Raw genomic sequence first — 18,481 nt, 5'->3', positions numbered from 1 at the left:
CAAAAGAATCCCAGCTTCTGCATAAAAAAAAAAACCAAAAAAAAACTATTGATATAGTGCGTCTCCAACACTGGCTGGAGACTCTGTGTGTCCGGGCTCAGCGGTTATATAGGACAGGACTCGGCGAGCTGCAGGTGAAACTCATTGCTCTGCGCTCCCCGTGGGGAATGCGCGTCTCCTCCCTCCAGACTCGTCACACCGCCTTCTACAGCGGGAAAAAAAAACAAACTCCCCTTTACTGTCTTAATACATCCCTCTTAAATCCCAGGAACACAGAAACTCCGGGGCGTTTCTGTGAGTCAGTACTGGGTTTCTCTGTTCGAGGTTACAAGCGGAAACAATAAAAGCGCTGAAAGCAGGAAGTTATTTCTGCTCGTAGGCATAAACGTGTAAAAATACATTTTGTGATTCCTAAAACCTAATAACATCCATGTAGGTCTCCCTTTTGTTCCCAATGCACATAACTGAATATAAACCAGTCAAGTTCAGGTACTTTTCTGATGTACAGTATCTGAATAGTTCTGGCGCTGCTGTTACAACAAAGATACTTACGAACTACTTTTTTCATACGAGCTCTTGCCGTTTTAAAATTGAATATTTTTTAATTTCGCTAAATCACACGAAACACCAACAACACTCATCGTAAGCATCTGACCAATCACATTCCTGAATTTTAAAAGTATTTAGTATTTATTTTTAACTTGTTTTATTTTAAAAAAATTGTATACACCTGTTTTACATATTCTTGCCATTTTTGGCATATTGTAAGTGGATTGTAACTTCAAATTGATAATTCCTGATCTTTATAACTGTGTATCATTTCTTTTTACCTTGTTTTAATATGTTTTAATTATTTTTGCATTTTATAGAACTTTTTTTAATATATTGAGCATTTTAGCATAATTTTAAAATAGGACTATCAATGCTCCTGACTTCTAAAACCTGTATTTATTCTGACATTTTTCTCTCCAACTGCAGATGAGGAGGGATGCATTTGATTTTAAATTGGTTGATTTTAGGGGAAAATGTACATTAATTTCTTTGTATGTATCATCAGTGGGAAACTTGGCATTTTGGGATGAATTGCAATCTTTACTGCAAGACTGATATAGAAATGACGGGAGATTTAAATGACACATTTGATAAATCAGACAGGCACAGTACAACATCTAAAATGTCAGAACCCTCTAAAGTGCTGAAATATTTAAGGCACATTCATAATCTACGAGATGTTTGGTGGTTACTGTGTCCTGCTACCCTTTCATATTTTTTAGTGTGCATGAATCTGTCCCACTTCTTTTACTAGTTTTTAAGGAAGATTCTGAAATATCTGATTATGAGATCAAGAGAAGAAAAATGATGACAATTAGTAGGAAGAAAGATACAGTGTATTGACAATGTAATATGCTTTAAAGGATTAAAAGGAAAATAAATACTTTATCTACTTAAACTAATTCAACTGAGCTCCTCTAAACACTATGGCCTGAAGAATTGCCAAAGCACAATGTATCACTTTGGGTGACACTAAGGGAAGAGGAACACAACACTCAACACAACACAACCACAAACCACTTATTTTCAACAGCAAAAATATGCTTGAAAATATTTGACAAAAAAAAGAAACCTTACACGCATGGAAACCAATATTTATCTGCTAGGGTAGAATGCAGCAGAGAACAGTAGGGCAGAAGGTTAGTGTAACTATAGTGCATCACAGAGGCCGGTCTCTTCCCCTCATTATGCAGGCTGACTTGTTCACAGTGAATTGCCCTCCAGCGATAGTCAGCTGCAAAAACTGACATCAGACATGATGTTAATACTCTGACAGCACTTTGGCTGATTTGGTTAATGTGTTTTCCTATGAAACAGGAGATCTTGAGTTCAAATCCCAGTCGTGCCTTTCTTCCTGTCTTGTCTTATAGAATGTATCACTATGGATGATCACGTGTGGCTTGATTTTGTTAAATGCAAGTTTTCATTTTCTTTGTAGAACAACTTGCTTTTCATGAAATTCATACAGCTTGCGAAAGATGAAACACAGATCTTGCTTATCAGTGCAAAACAAATATCACAGGCTGGCAAGAATAAAGTCTTTTTTTTTACCAAAAACTTGCAAATGGAGAAAAGGGATGCACGTGAGTCTCTGGGAGCTGTTAATTGAAAGGTTAGTGGTTCGAGCCCATTTCTCATTATTCTACTTAATTGGATTTCTTAGTAAAACCTTAACCCACTTGATATTTGCAGGAAATGCAGTTGTTTTGTGCGTCGAACTACAACAAGTAAACAATTGAGTACGTTAGTCATTATCACTGGGAATGACCAGTCATGGCCAACATTCAGGGGAATCGTATTCAGCCATGGATTTTGTCCTTCAAATGGCTGGCGGGAGAATTCATTTATACTCTCGTTGCACCCTTAGTTAAAATATTTAAAATTACAACACAGATTTGTTCGAGAACTTGAAAAGCAAAAAAGACAGTTGGACAGCATGATTATGTTAGGACTGTACATTTGTATTTTAATACTTTTGTATATTTATCTTAATTTTAATATACATGTAACCATAAATGCTGTTCTATATATATATAAAGATTGTTGTATTTTATAATATTTTAGCGGAGGGCACAAGGGGGTCTATCATACCTTGCGAAACATCCAAGACAACTATAATAGAGGCTCATATTTTAATAAAATTTGCTTTAAAAGAAAACCAAAATTTGTATGATATCATCCCTCAATATTGACGTTCAGTTGAAGGATTTGAAGAAGCAACACCGATAGGTGAGTACATTGATTTTGGACCCATGTTTGCATCTGAATAATCTTTTCTCCTGGAAAGAATTAAAAACAGGTCTGTTTTGAGTCTCATGATGATGCTCTTCTGGATCTGAAAAAAACACGCAAAGTTGTTTCCGATGTATTTTTCAATTTTATCAGATTTTTTCAGGTGAATGCAGTCGATACATAGAAGTTTTTATATTATGACAGGACCTACACTTAGGGCTCAGTACCGATAACACTGCTGATATTGATGGAGTAGAAATAAGTGATGTATTGGCAGCTTTATCTGAGGCGAGAAGTCCTAGAACACCTACAAAAATGTTAGGATTCAGAGGAAGAAATATTTTTCTACCTCACCCAATCCTATTGCATTAACGAGGCTGAAGTTGGCTGCTTATTCGCCAGCTTCTTCTTCGCGTTTTTTGTTCCACCTTAAGTGCTGCTGCTGTGATGTTATGCCGCCTTTCGCCTGTAGATGCCTCTCTTTAGTCATTTTTAAAAATACTAATCCGAGTGGATTACTGCACATATCCTCAGTAAAGGGGAATATGTAAGTAATGATTATCCAAATTGCATTTTTGTATGAAACATATTTCAGAAAATCGAAAACCAATTTTCAAAACTCACAATAACACAAACTGGCATGTTAGACAACAAGTAAATAAGACTAAGGCAAAACGTCAATTCTCAAAGTCTCAAAATCTTGCATTTTGCAAGAAATGTTATTATAGCAGTTTACAATGGGACATTTAGAACATGACATATGAGAATATATGGTTAACGGAGGATGAGCAAAGGGTGATGACACTTTCTGCTTATTGCTATGACCCTCCCACCTGATTATAAAATCGTCTCACAATTCTGCCACTGAGGTGTGAGACAGTGTAACAGACTCTCAAAATCCTGAACTTCAGGAAATGTTGCCGTACTATTTTTAAAATATGACCCTCTGAATATGGCATGAGAGAATTCATAGGGAAAAGCTAATTGCTCTTTCTGTTGTATTGTGATGGCCCCTGTTTAGAAAAAAAACATCTCAGAATTCTGACACAAAGGTGTGAGACACAATGTAACAAATTATGAAAATCATGAAGTATAAGAAAATTTACTGTACCATTTTTTTAATATGACCCTCTGAACATGGCATGTGAGGATTTATAGTCAACAAAATAGCACCCCTTCTGCTGAATTACTTATTCCCTCCTTCCTCGTTACCAGAACATCTTAGTATTCCGACACTAAGGTAAGAGAGACAAAATCACTCATCACGAACATTTGTAATTACAAAACTTCACTGTTGCATTTCTGTGTTGTGACATTCTGAACATGGCATGTTAAAGTATATAGAAAACCTAGATCAGAACAGTTTAAATGTAATTCATAGTGATTTATATTTTTTTTAATTCTTTCTAAATGAAAAAATATGTTTTTCAGTGATTATGACACTTCGGTATTACATAAAATATGCTTCAATGCCAAAATAAATAATAATGGAAAAAATACCCACAGTGGACATTCATAGTTGCGATTATAGGAATGTTATATATCAGGTGAGTAGCTGTGTCAGCATGCGTAGGCTGCAAAGGAACAAGTAAAGGATTATTCCATGCTGAAAAGAGAAGAAAGGAAACATAACGTGTTGGCCGTAGAGCCTTCTTCAGGTGTGAGAAAGACAGGGCAGTAAGCAAAGATAATTTTCTTTATCTTTGCTTACTGCAGTTTATCTTTGATGACAACATCAAAGACATTAGGACGTTTTACGGCTAACAGCTCCACATCAACTTCCTTTTATAACTAACCTCATCAGATCCCTCAACTCCCAACTCTTCCAATTTCTCACTTCAGAGAAGGATAAAAACCTCAATCATCCTCTACAGAGAAAAACCATCAACACCCCTACCACCTCCACTAATCCTAACCTCGTTTTTACTATACCCTCTGACCTTTCCCTTTCACCCCTTTGCATCCTCAGCTAACATATTTTAAAATTACAATAGACTGTATAGTATTTATGTTTACAATTAAGGTAAATATGTCAAAATATCAAAATCCAACTGCACAGTGCCATCTTAACAAGTTCTCAAACAAACCTGCATTGTTTTTTTAAAATATTTCAGCAGAGGATTCAACTGGAGTATAAATGAAGATTCAACGATAATATTTTTGGGGTGAATATGGTTTTCCGGGGAATTGCAATGTTGGGCATTATTGGACATTTCCCGGTGACCCTGACACGTGTTAAACACTCGCATTTCCTGCAAATATTAAAATGGTTATGGTTTCGCTGAGAAATCCAATCGACTGACGACAACGTTTACATCGCAAAAGAACCCCGTCCCTGGGTGGACTCGAACCACCAACCTTTCGGTTAACAGCCGAACGCGCTAACCGATTGCGCCACAGAGACTGACTGGTGTGGTATTTTCTCGAATCAGAAGTTTTCGGTTAAAAAAAAATCTCTTACCGTTTATTTTGCCAGATGGTAATATTTCTTCTGCACTGATAACCAAGAATTGAATTTCATTTTTCGCAAGCTGTGTGAATTTAATCAAAACAAGTTTTCCAGAAAGGAAATGAACACGTGCATTTAACGAAATCAAGCCCTTTGTGATTGCCCGAAATGATACGTTCTGTACTACAAGATAGGAAGAAAGACACAGCTGGGATTTGAATCTCGGTTCTTTTGTTTGATAGAAAAGCGCTTTAACCAACTAGGCTACGGTGACAGGGCAGCCATCACCGTTTACAGCCACTTGGACACACCACTCTGAGACATCTGCGTTCAGTAAGCGCTGAACCTGCGCTCAGAGCAAATTGCCTCTTTTACATAGCAGCCCCGACACTGAGAAACGAAGAGAACTGGCTTTTATCTGGCATTTTCATGTCCAATGCGTTTGACATCTCCCAAGGGCGATAGAGTTCTTTTGCGACACTATTTCTTCTTCTTTTTTATTTCTGTACGCTTTGATAAAAAAAAAAAACGAGAAATCGTGCAAGGAAAAAAATTCTTTTTTTTTCATAGAGAAAACGTGCACCAGGAAATGTTGTGTTGAGAAGAAATTATTTAACATGATACGTGACCTAATTTATCGGAGCAATTGCTCAACCAGCAAGGTCTGGAGAGGTTGGAGAATCTGGTGGATGTGATAATTATACGGTGTTGTGGAAGAAAACAGTCTTTCTTTGAATTCTCAGTCAATCGGAATTTCAGTGCGAAACATAAACCCCTTGTCTGATTTAAAGAGATTATATTTTAAAACTCATAAAAAATCAGAAAACACATGTTTCTCACTTTGAAATTTTAGACGGAGATGTGCATTACTAGTAACGGCGCTGAGCACACTATGGGGGAATTCAGGTTATGTGAAATGCCAGCGGTTTAATAAACAACGCGTCTGATTTCGGATCATAAGATTGTAGGTTCGACTTCTACCTGGCTCGTGTAAATTTTATTCAAGCTCCTCAGTAATAGATGTATATTATGTAATGAACCGCACCTGAAAGCAAACGTTGGGTCTGTTTCCTTTGTTTTCCAGCATGAAATAGCACATCGTTACAAAAAGCACCCAATAGCGGGTTTTTTTTTTTCAAATTACATTTTCAGGCTTCAGACACTTTTTAATAAAACAAAAGTGTCCGGAAACTCATTAACTTTCAGGTTTGCTTGAACCTGTATTAAGAAAAAGTTATCTGAAACTTCCGTGATTCCATTATCTGATGTAGCTGTCTCTAAAGTTGGACGTGATGTTAAGCAGATGTGAACTGTGCCTTTTCTCTTAAAAAAAAGTTATTTTTTTCCTCTTCACTCCAATGCTGGAGACTGTAAGCCTGTGTGAGCTTCACACTGCGTGTTCTGTACTGCTCGATTTTGTTCAGATTATCTATGTGGTGTATATATAGATAGAACTCAACTGCATGGTGTGAATTCCGTGTTCAGGACCAGCAGAACCTGAAAAAGTAACAGCTGACCTCGACGTGATTTGAACACGCAGCCTTCTGATCTGGAATCAGACGCGCTACCGTTGCGCCACGAAGTAACGGCTGCCAGTGCCTTTGAATTCCCCAAAGGAGACAAATCAGCTTCACAAAAAAAAATCTCCTGTGAAGAGCGCAGCTCTTCCGAAGAGAGTCTCTTCTTCCCAGACCACATTTTATTCTTCCTGCGCAGCTCTTGTGCAGGTGTTGTTCTCAATTACAGATCCAGGAACACTGATTGTTTTTTCTATTTTTTTAAATTTAGTACCCCATGGTGCAACGGTAGCACGTCTGACTCTAAATCCCGAAGTTCATTTTCAAAGTATATCGGAGTCAACTGATACTGATCAGGTTCTGCTGCTACTGAACCCGCAGTCTTCACCTTAAAGTTCAATTCCCCAAGCCTTTTGACCTTATATGTCCATCCCGTCTCGTCAAAACTCGTATTTTCACAGGGTACCCTTCAGAAATCGCAGTATAGAATGAAAAAACTCCAGGAGATCTCGGCCGCTGTTGGTGATTTTCCTTTTAAAATAAATGAATCTCTGGAAATTTTACGGAGTGTATCACTTTCACTGAGACCGAGAAGTGTTAAGCTGTATATGCGTCTTTGTGGTTCGGTTGTTAACCAAGAGGGTGGTGGTTTGAGCCCTTCCAGGGATGCTATGAGCCTTTTAATGTACACACCCTCCTCACTTCATTTCACCACGGCCGGTCTTGTATCGCTAACAAATACAGAGCCCGTAGGAGGCAGTAAGCTCGCATATATAGCTCACTGTTTATATAATGAAGAAGCAGAGGTTAGTTTCTCATCTGCGCGTTACAGAGCCTTACGCAACTCGTAGTGTACCAACAGCTAGGGTTTGATCCCTGCACGTGCTATTAGTTGAAAGGCCACTGTAAATAACGTATAAGAGATTTATAGATAGATACTTTATTGATCCCGTGAGGGAAATTAATAAAGCTTATCCAGCTGGCTTTTATGTTTCACACTAAATTGCGATCTTGAAACCAAAATGAAATTGACATTTGTACTGTATGTTTTTTTATAATTACAAAGCAAACAGAGTATTCCCTTAATTCAAAGATCAGATATTGGCCAAAACAAGACAATCAGACGTGGGCAGACTTTGGAACAGGAGCCTCTGCTTCGTCGTTTATTGAGCTTTTGATCAATGTCTGAGTGAAAAAGATTCGCTATTTTAACTCTTTGATTAAAGTACACAAAAAGCACCTTCCTTCGAGCCGGAATCAAACCAGCGACCTAAGGATTCCCTACTGACTCCACTACAGTCCTCCGCTCTACCAACTGAGCTATCGAAGGGATGGCAAGCAATGCTCCCTGGCACATACTGCCCAATGTAGTGAAATGTTCCGGGTGATTTAAATCCCAGTTCGACATCAAGTTTCCAACTTGTTTCCTTAGTCTTGTTTACCTTGAATTTAAGCCACGAACCAGGATTCTACTGTATAAACTTCCGGGGATATTACAAAATGTTTGATGGGGCATCAATCATTCCAGGCGGAAATTGACTCCTTTTTGTTTCTCAAGGGATCATATTAAACATTTCATTAGTATCGAGAGGAGGATCACCATGAAACACAAAACAAACAGTTTCATTCTGTCTTTTTTAGAAAGTAGCGTTTGTGCTACCTTAATTATATTTTGATGGAAATATAGAAGTTGTAAATGTTAAAATTTATATTTGAATCGAAATGTGGTTTTGAGTTAAATATTAGCGGGATCATGTAATTAGTTTGTTTGTCATTACTATATATATTGCCATGTTACTAGAATTTGTAACTGAAGTTTACTAGTTGTGTTTTTATGATGATTAGCCATTTGTTGATTGTATATAATGTATAATTTGAACTACATATTTTTCTTAAACAAATCATTGGCTTTATTTACTAGTTTATACACCTAAAAAATATGTATTTGATGTATAATAGACCTTTAACTATATATGTATATTAGTCCTCTAAATGTATCCGTATAATAGAACTCCAACCATTTATGTATAATAAACATATAATCATAGATGTCTAATTGACGTATAACGATATACGTATATTAGAATTTCATTCTAGACCAGTTACAGAGCACATTTATACGTCTAAAGTATGCGTTTAATAGTTGTATATTCTACATCTTTTGTCCACTGGGATGTGCCGATTTTAATTGAACAAAGCTAGATACACATTTTCTAATGCAGCCTTCATTACAAGACAGTTTGTTTCTCGAAAGTGTGTTATGTAAAAAAGAGAAAAACGAAAATATATAGATGACAATCTTTCAAAGCTGAAGATTTTACTTTTGAAAAATTGACATTTTATGTATGCAGATGCATTCGCTGGTTTTAGAGCTTTGCTGTGCTTCCTGAATCATTTTCAGCGTTATAAACTGGGTGTAGAGGGAGCGATCTCTTTGTATAGCAGTTGACAGGCTGGAGATGTTCAGACTACTCTCGTTATTTCTCAAATGCTTACATCATTTTTCTTTCACACTAGGACGCGAGTGTGTACATGGGCTTGGTTTTCGTTTCACTGATTCTCATTGAAGATTTGGGAATTAACGACAAAAGATTCAGTTTGGCAGAAGGTTTGGTTCACAACGATCTTGAAGACACGCCCATGTAGAGCAGCGTGTGATGATTTGTACTATAAAAGACCAAGAGCTCAAAGTGACGTCTGCGTTTAGCGTTTAGACTTTTCCATCTTGGGCACACTTTTAGAAAGCAAAGATAGAGTAGTTGTGTTGAATCACACTAAGACATCTGTTAGCAGAGTGGCGCAGCGGAACCGTGCTGGGCCTGTAACACAGAGATCGACTGATTGAAACCATCCTTAGCTATGTACATTTTATGCACGATTGATAAGCACACCATCAGTTTAATGAAGTACATTAAAACTGATTTTTCTCTCGTGTGTGTGCAAGTTTCACACTTACAGTACTCTTAAATCTTTACCAATAGCAGATGCCCAAATGTATCTTTGGTTGTTCAGAGATCCTTGATAGTTCCCTTAACCCCAACTGCTCCAGGGGCGCCGTACAATGGCAGACCCTGCGCTCTGACCCCAAACATTAACATTAACATTAACAAATCCTTCAAATGAACATCCATATCAAAGCAATTATGTTTAATTTTATTACAATTAAGGTACATATACAAAATATCAACGCACATTTGTATAATGCTCATTTAATAATGATTGTCAAGGATTGTCAAGTTCTCCAACAAATCTGTGTTCTAATTTTAAAATATTTTTGCTAAGGATACAACGGGTGTATAAATGAATTCTCCTGACAGCCAGTTGAAGATAAAATTCCACATGTGAAAATGGTTTTCTTGGACATTGACAGGTACTTAATTGTTAACTTGTAGTTCCACATGAGTAAAATACATATTTCCTGCAAATTTCAAGAGGGCTTGCGAAGAAATCCCATCAAGTTTTAGCAGAGATTATGGTTACAGCGAAACAGTCTGAAGCTCGTCCCTTAGTGGGTTTGAACCACCAGCCCTTCATTTACCAGCTCCACAGAGACACACTCCCGTTGCTTTTTGCCATTCACACATTTGTAGTTAAAGAATTATAAAATACTGACATTTTCCTGCCAGCCGGCAGTATTTCTTCTGCACTGACCATGAATAACCAATAACTTTATTTAATCTTTCGCAGTCTGTAATCCACAGAAAAGGAAGTGAATACTTGTATTAAGCTAAATTAAGATGAAGGAGATGCACTGCCATTGTTTTTCTCCACTTTTCGTTAAAAGGAGAAAAATCACTGACATTTTCTTGCGGTATTTCTTCTGTCCTGATTAGCAAGACTTATATTTTATCTTTCAGAAGTTGTATGAATTTCTTGAAGTTCAGAAACAACTTGTTCCACAAAGGAAATGAACACTTGTTTCAAAGTAAATCAAGACGTATGTCTCCCTCGCTGTGTGTGCTCTTATCTGTCCATCTCTCTACTTTTCTCTCACTCTGACAGTCTGTGCAGAGTTTCTGAAGGGGATGTAACACCACTTGGCAAAGAGAAAAATTATCAGAGGCAGAATAAAAAATCATTATTCTCTTCTTAGTCAGATTCACAGCTCAGAGACAATCGGACAGAAGCTCCATACTTCTTTTTATCCGTCAATCCAGAACCAGAGGACATTCAGACAATCAGTGCTGCTACATGAATAATATCAGACAGAACAGCCTGGATTCAGGTCACATCTCCCCATTTTCTCCTTCCTCACAGCCACTTAGAGACAGAGAAGAGCTCCTGGTTCTCCTCTCTGTGAACTGGGCTAAAGACTCACTGATCTGTCAGCTGTGGACTCTGTTCCAGGTCAGAAGCAAGAAGCTTCTATTAACTCTTTCCAGGACCTCCAGCCCTTCAGTATTACTTTCTTTACTGTATGTCAATCTCCAAACATGTTTTATAAATGTTTTCTAACACACGTGAGTGTGGAATTATCTTGTAATGTAATAAACACAAGTAGTGACACTCTGGTCAGTACACTGTATATTGATTATTAGTAGCCGATGGGCCAATGGCCGTGTCTACAGTAGTGACCAGTTGACCAGTCTGTAGCTCTCAGCAGTGGGACTAAGATCACACAGAAGAAGACCTGTCTGTGTGTGATTCCACACCAGCCCAGGGAATCACCAGCTCTCATATGTCTCTCACAGGTGTCTCACAGTCTTATAAATTTACAATTAGATGAATTATTGTAACAGTTATACATTTAATTTAAATAATCAGACTACCTATGGAACTGAGAGCAGGCTGGAAATAAAACCAGGATACACATTTTAACCTCCAGGATCAGGTTCCTGATCCTCCTGGCTTCTATACTCTGATGATTCGTTTAAAACATTTAAAAGCACTTATTACAGGGACTTGTACTCGTTCTCTACTGCTCCACACAGGTACGCCTTGTAACACATTCATCTGCGAAGTAAACTATTTTTTTTCCTGTTTAATGAATTTCATTCCTTGGTTTGTCGCTCTCCTTTTACAACTGTTATGATTCGCTTCTCTTCACAGCCTGGTGTGTTCTTTTTTGGGGGGGATGTTATATCTGTAAGAAAAGAACCCCGGGCTCCGGACAGGAGTCGCCTCCAGCGGAGACTCGCTCTGCTCTGTTAGAAAGAGCTCTGTGATGTCACAGACACCAGCCTGAGCACCTGGATCAGAGAGCAAGACCGCGGGAGGCGGAGGGTGCGCACGGAGGAGAGTTATTGATCACTTATCTATCGAAAACCAATTAATTCAATTGAAAAACCATAGAATAAACGATTAACTTCACCGATTGGTGAGTACTGGTTCTTTTTCTGTTTTTGATCCTGTTTTAAATATCTAGAAAACAGTCAATAAAGACTGTATCGATCAATTACCACAGTGCGTTTAGTGTAAAAAATGTTCAAACCGAAATTAAACAATGATTATTCTTATTATTATTTAGGTTACTGTATCCTAGAGCTAAAAAAATATATTCCAAGTTGATAAATGTATGTAAGTAACAGTTTACATGTATTTTTTCCCGTGTTTATAAATCATAAGTATGGTTACACGGGGACAGGCGCCACGTCACTGTGTGCGTCTAGGTGTATCGCGTTCATCACAAAGAGCGATGTAACGTCATGGGTAGCAACAAATACTAATACTAGTGTATTCATATTAATATTAATGAGAGTACAACTGGTTGTTTTAATGCTAGTGTTCATGTGAGTATTAATGATGATAGCGCTACTGATAGTTTTAGTTTTAATGTTCATATTCATGTAAATATTATTTATAATTATAGTGTTACTGTTAGAGAATTAACAGTAGTAGTATTAGTTTTAATACTAGTTATTCTAGCATTACTGTTATTCTTTTTGGGGGAATTAAAAGGACTTGTCATGAGTGACCTCGTGGTGCAACGGTAGCGCGTCTGACTATAGATCAGAAGGTTGCGTTCAAATCACATTGAGGTCAGCTGGTGTATTTGCAGGTGCCTGAAAATTAGAAAATTACACCACATAGGTAATCTGAATGAAATAACAGTGCAGTATAGAACACCCAGATAGGAGCTTATGCAGCAGATCATCTTGAACATGACAAGAGAAAAGGCACACTGCACATCTGTGAAACATCATGTCTGGCTTTAGAGACAGTGACAACAGAGAATGGAAGTTTCAGACTGCTTCTTTGTTACAGGTTCAAGCAAACCTGAAAGTTAGGGAGTGTTTGGTCACTTTTGTATGACAAAGTGTCTGAAGCCTGTCATTATAATTTGCCCTTTTTTAATTGTGGTTGAAATCCACTCCCATGTACCAAGACCTTACAGTATATTCATGTTTACTTAAATGACTAACTATTGGACTATTGGACATTAGTTGGTGTTTTTTTTTTTGTAACGATTTGCTATTTCATGCAGGAAAGAAAGGAACCCAGACCCAACGTTTGCTTTCAGGTGCGGTTCATTTACATAACGGACATCTATTTCTGAGGAGCCTGATTTAAATCACACAACCCCGGTAGAAGTCGAATCGACAATCTTATAAACCGAAATCAGATGCGTTATCCATTAAACAACTAACCCGTCACGTAAATGAATTGCACCATGGTGAGTTCAGCGCCGCTACTAGTAATACCCCACCCCCATCTTCAATTTCTAAGTGAGAAACGTGTTTTCTACATTTTTATCAGTTTTAAAAAATCATCACTTTTTGATTGATTTAGAATTCCAAGAAAAAAGCGTTTTGTTCCACAACGGCGTGAAATGATCACGTCTTTCACTCTACTTCTCTCTTGTAGTAAAGCAGATCTTGCTAGGTGAGCATTTGCTCCGGTAAATTAGGTCACTTTTCATGTTAACTCACTTCTTCTAAACACAACATTTCCTGGTGCATGTTTTCTCCATGAAAAAAGACATTTTCCCTTACATGATTTCTCGTTTTGTTTCATCAAAGAGTACAGAAAAAAGAAAGAAAGGAAAAGTGTCGTAAATGAACTCTGTCGCCCTTGGGAGATGTCAAGCGCATTGGACATGAAAAGTGCCCAATAAAAGCCATTTCTCTTCATTTCTCTTACGGTCAGGGCTCCTGTTCCGTGTAAAGGAGGCAGCTTGCTCAGCCGGCAGACTCAGGGCTTCGAGAACGCAGATGGCTCAGAGCGGTGTGTCCAAGCGGCTATAAAAGAGGAGAATTCTGCCAGCACCGTAGCTGAGTCGGTTTAAGTACCTGTCTCATTAACAAGAGATCCTGGCTCCACATCCCAGCTGTGCCTTTCTTCCTGTCTTTTTGTGCAGAAACTACCATCTTGGACAACCACATAGGGCTTGATTTAGTTTAAAGCATGAATGCATTTCCTTTCTGCAACAACTTGTTTTTCAAGAAATTCATACAGCTTGTGAAAAATGAAATGTAATTCTTGGCTATCAGAGCAGAAGGAATATTGCCGACTGGCAAGAAAATGCAAGCAATGTTTATTTTTTGACTGTGAAGGTGCGAATGGAGAAAAGCCTCTCTCATCAGTCTCTGTGGCGCAATCAGCGAGCGCGTTCGACTGTTAACTGAAAGATTGGTGTTTCAAGCCCACCCAGGGACGATCTTCTTCTTATTATTGTCAATGTAAACACTGCCTCCGCTAAAGCCGAAACCTTAACCCTCTTTATATTTGCCGAAAATGCGAGTCTTTTGCCCGTGTCCAACAACAACACTTGAGACCGGGGAAGTCCAATAGTGATCAACACCGCAACTCCCCAGACAACCATATTCACCCATGGAAAAGTATCTTTGAAGGGCTGGCGGGAGATATCATTTACAGATGCAGCCATTCAAAATGCACGGGCGATACCGCATTATTTTGTGGTGCCCTTTACGCAGTCTACCGCGAGTTACCGTTAAATACCGCGAGTTACGGTAAATTCCCCTATAATACCGCAAGCAAAATAATAGTATCCGGAATTTCCGCAAGGTGGAGCTAATAAAGCTCAACCTCTCATGTTTGAGCTGTAGCCATTAAAGTCTTTAACGAAGTTATTACTAATAGTATTAATAATGAATGACCTTGGACAAGCTGTAAACTCAAAGTATTACCCTGGTCCTTATTATTGTTTTCATTGACCGTGTTTGTAAAAGTAACATTTCGCAATCACGCATTTGTTTCCAATCCAAAGTACAGTAATTTTTGAGAATCGATTCACCATGCCTTTCACATGCTCATAAAAGAGATTGATTTAGGAACATGAACATATTACCGTATGCTAACTGTACTGTATACAGTATGTATATGTATATTTAATGTCTTAAATGTGCCCGTTTAAGTATTGAATATTTATATGGAATTTTACCACTGAAGGGAAATCTTAGTAGCTGAGCATAAAAATAATAGGAGCATACTGTAACGGGTGTGAAGGGCATAAACGATATTAATTTTGGAACACAAACATACAGTATATGGATGGTCTTGGTACTTTAAAGAAAAAATACACACCAGTATTCCATTTCTCCCTAAACATTTTAAGCATCGAAGTCTTTAACGAGATACCGGAGTCAACAAGCATACTTTTAGAATTTGATTAAAAGGGAATATAATATGGAATCGCGTATCTAAAGAAATTAATAACGATATAATTATATTCATGTACCGCAACACAAGAATAGTACACGCTGTACATTGTTTGTTGATAATGTTTCTGTAGTGCTTTTTCAGCACCCTGCATGTGACCTTGCTGGTGGCGCAGGGGGCTAGGTTCCTAACTCCCATGTCACACGGTCTGTGATCGACCCCCATTGGAACTATGACTGTTTCTTTTAACAAAGATTTCTTTGAAAAAATGAAACGTTTCCCTTGGTCAGAGATTAAATAAAACCTCACTCACACCAAACAAATTTATATTTCTAAATATCACAACATGATCGAATTTAAGTCTTTTTAATAACAATGAATAGCCACCTATGCGTTACAAAATAAACATTTATATTGATTTGAATCGTGTTTTGATTTAAATCGTAAACGCGTGTTTAAATATATCTGTTTAAAGGCGATATATAAAAGCGCTGATTCTTATGGAATGTGTTCCGCCAGGGATTCAAAAAAAATATTTTTTTTAATCGCGTATCTAATGAAAATAGCAGTATAACTTTGTTCATGCACAAACAGTGGCATGTTACATTATTAATTTGGGTGTCTCCTCTTGCCAGAAAGCTCTAAATTGCATTTTGAGTGCGGTTTTTGACTTTTTCTAAATTGCAACCCATAAATAAAGCTGATACAGTTTAGACTTACTGTATTTTAAACTGTATTACAGCAGCACATTGGACAATTTAAAAGTGGAATCGCAAAGCAAAGTAAATACCCAACACTGATTGTACCCATCTGTCATGCTAATAAAACACCTTGAATTGAATTGAATTGAGGGAGAGGGGGGGGAGGGCGAGCGAGATAACCAGGACGTAAGGCAAATAAGATACACTCCACAGACATTCACAACAGCGATATATCATAAAACGTTTGCACATGTAGTTAAGTTATTACTTGGTTTTCAAAGTGCAATGAAATACAATATTGTTGTTGTTGCTGTTCTTGTTGTTTTTATCCCGTAAAGCGTTTTGAGAAGCCACCTTTAAAGGTGAAATTTACTATAAAAGCGCTGATTCTTACAGAATGTGTTCCGCCGGGGATTCAAAATTTTTTTCAGCTAACAAGGCTCGCCAGCTAATGTGAATCGAAACCTGTCTTTCTAGCTTTTAAAGTCGTGCGATGTGTAAGCCACAATTCAAATAGAGAAAAAAGAGCTGACTGACAAGATTTAAGATGTGGCTGTCAATGTTGGATTAAAAAAAACACATTGCCCGAGGTTTGTTGCATTGCTTGAAAAATAACTTTATTTCGAGAGACTGGATAAGTAATTCAAGTGTTTTTTTTAACTTCCTGTAAAAACAACTAATAATTTAACTATATGTGCAAACGTTTTATGATAAGTCGCCGTTGTGAATGTCTGTGGACATGTGCTGGCTGGACAGGAGGCTCTACTGTACACAGAGAGGGGCGGGAGGAGGGGACAAGCCTCTTAGTGAGCCGAAAATCTCATCAAGAATCAGTTTCAGCAACAGGGCTGGGCGCATTGTTCCATTCTCCGCCCACTCTCGGTGTAAACAAGTCCCGCCTGGTCTCTGCTTGAAATGCACTTTCCTGCGTTTGCTTTGGTGTAACTGGCTTCCCCTGCATGGGCGAATTTGAAGAAGATCCTTAGTAAGTCATTGAAGAAAACCGAGAAGAGGTCGGAGTGGCCTCTGTCGTTCATCAACCATCCAGGCAGGCAGTACTCCTCCTATTCTGCCAGGACCCGGAATCGAACCGGGGTTGTTGCGGCCACAACACAAAATACTGACCACTATACGATCACAGCGAGTTACTGAGACAGACGCAGAGGGGTGGGAAGGATGTACTCTCTTCGTGTGACACTAGTCGGAAAAGTCCTGACGTTTTATTTCAACTGAGCCCTAGTATACATCGACCCTTCGACACTCTGAGTGCCAACTCTCTTGTGTGTTTTCTCCACCAAGCAGCTGGAGTGCAATGGCCGAGCCTCACCCTGGGTGAACCTCCTTCTTGATCAAGGTATCTCCCCTGCCAGGTAAGTATGAGTTGTACAAGCCCCTGCAAGCGGCTCGCACCCAAAGCACAAAGCGCGCAGCCTAGGCCAGCACCTTGTCCCGCACGCCGCCGCCTCCGGCTCTTACCCGCTCTCCAGAACCTGCTGCCTTCTGTGCTGTTCTCTCGGCACCGCTGCAGCGCACACAACTCTTGCAGCGCGGGGAGAAAGTTTCCACGCTCCGCCGCAGGGAAGGCTCGCTCCGTGCGCACATGTCCTTTCAATGCCAGTTAAACAAGTGCTCCGCATTAGCAGCGTCGGGGCTCCGGCGTGTCGCACCTCACCTCACCTCGCACAGCCCCCTCCTTGAATGTCTGGCGCTGGGCATGCCCCGCTCTCCTCCACCTTATCTTATTGCGTGTGACCACCAACAATGGCCACAATGCCGGGGAATGGCACCTGTAAAGTGTTAATTGGGGCACAGGAACAGCCCGTCTCATCTCGGGGGCCGGCTTCAAAGACAATACAGCAAACACAGCGGGGCGGGGGAAGAAGAGGACACGACACATGCAGGTACATTCAGCTCCGGTGGGAACGAGTCATTTGTCGGTCTTTTCAAGTGCTGGGAGCCGAGTAATCTTTCGCTTGTATCGTTTCTCCCCGGTGACTAGATCTCACCCTGCGACTCTTGACTCGGCTCACCCACGGCAGCCCAGCAGGTGTGAGCCTAGCCGGCACCCGGATGGGAGATTCCCCCCGGAAAAGCTCAGGTTGCTGCTGCTTCTGCAAGAGGTGTGACTGGGACCAGTAGGGAGCTCACTGTGGCTTTCTTATGCCCCAGCATCCTGATGGCGACACTCTGCTGCACAAACAGGCGCCGTCCTTCGGGGAAGGCGTAAAACTGAGGTCCCGACCCTCCATGGCCATTAAGAAATCCCAGGGCGTCTCTCAAAAAAAGACGCCGGGGGTGTCACTCTGGTGTTAGTGTTCCCCTTTACCAATCAGTCGGAGTCTCCTCCTAATCCCTGTCTCATATGTAACAATCAATGACAAGGCCCCCCTGTCCCGCGATATTGTACTTGTCTCCTGGCCGCTTGCTGGCGCCGTGAGATTTAGTACTCGCGCAAGAGACCGGGGGCAGAG

General features: G+C 39.4%; 1 protein-coding gene and 3 non-coding genes across 4 annotated transcripts in view; 1 reads left to right on the top strand and 3 right to left on the bottom strand.

The window, feature by feature from the left end:
* The window catches only part of LOC148666845 (zona pellucida sperm-binding protein 3-like), a 779,162-nt gene that overhangs the window by 54,339 nt on the left and 706,342 nt on the right, over nt 1-18,481 (top strand). The gene's annotated exons all lie outside the window — the stretch shown is intronic.
* Nucleotides 5,115-5,188, bottom strand: trnan-guu (transfer RNA asparagine (anticodon GUU)). Its single transcript has one exon. It is a non-coding gene; the product is annotated as a tRNA-Asn (tRNA).
* trnaw-cca (transfer RNA tryptophan (anticodon CCA)) lies at nt 6,747-6,818 on the bottom strand. Its single transcript has one exon. It is a non-coding gene; the product is annotated as a tRNA-Trp (tRNA).
* trnay-gua (transfer RNA tyrosine (anticodon GUA)) lies at nt 7,993-8,080 on the bottom strand. Its single transcript is given in 2 exon segments — nt 7,993-8,028; nt 8,044-8,080. It is a non-coding gene; the product is annotated as a tRNA-Tyr (tRNA).

This window comes from Lepisosteus platostomus, chromosome 5, assembly GCF_059453375.1.
Source record: "Lepisosteus platostomus isolate fLepPlt1 chromosome 5, fLepPlt1.hap1, whole genome shotgun sequence".
NCBI classification, from domain to species: Eukaryota; Metazoa; Chordata; class Actinopteri; order Semionotiformes; family Lepisosteidae; genus Lepisosteus; species Lepisosteus platostomus.
Note: the sequence above shows the minus strand (reverse complement) of the source record. Positions and strands in the feature narration are given on the sequence as shown.